This window comes from Sinocyclocheilus anshuiensis, unplaced genomic scaffold (assembly GCF_001515605.1).
Source record: "Sinocyclocheilus anshuiensis isolate Anshui unplaced genomic scaffold, SAMN03320099.WGS_v1.1 scaffold166, whole genome shotgun sequence".
NCBI lineage: Eukaryota > Metazoa > Chordata > Actinopteri > Cypriniformes > Cyprinidae > Sinocyclocheilus > Sinocyclocheilus anshuiensis.
The window spans coordinates 1,460,816-1,461,206 of record NW_015546050.1 but is presented as its reverse complement, the minus strand read 5'-3'; the positions used below and the strand labels follow the sequence as shown (position 1 = coordinate 1,461,206).

The 391-nt window shown below is 37.9% G+C and overlaps 1 protein-coding gene across 1 annotated transcript in view; it reads right to left on the bottom strand.

The window, feature by feature from the left end:
• Positions 1-345: 345 nt before the first annotated feature.
• The window catches only part of LOC107699166 (ras-related protein Rab-23-like), a 10,157-nt gene continuing 10,111 nt past the window's right edge, over positions 346-391 (bottom strand). The window contains exon 8 of the transcript XR_001635425.1: positions 346-359. The gene's annotated coding sequence lies outside the window, so the exon portion shown is untranslated. The remainder of the gene's footprint in view (positions 360-391) is intronic.

Genomic DNA, 391 nt, shown 5'->3' with positions numbered 1-391 from the left:
ACAGACCGTATATTCTATTGCCCTACACCAACCCTACCCCTAAACCTACCCCTTACAGGAAACTTTCTGCATTTGTAGATTTTAAAAAAACTTCATTCCTTACTTTATTTTTATACCAGTTTTACAAATGAGGACATCCTCAAAGGGAGGTTTTTGGTGATTTTGTTAGGTTTTGCTCACTTCTGGGTGCCAATTTGTCCCCAAAATATGGTTAGGCACACACACACACACTCACAGGTATTCCTATCATTATGGTGACATGCCATAGGAGCAATGGGTTTTATATTGTACAAATATTCCATCCCCCTACACTAACCCTACTCTTAAGAAAATAGTTTTTTTCTCATAGAAAAAAAGGTCTCCCACAAGGACAAGGATTTCAGATATTACC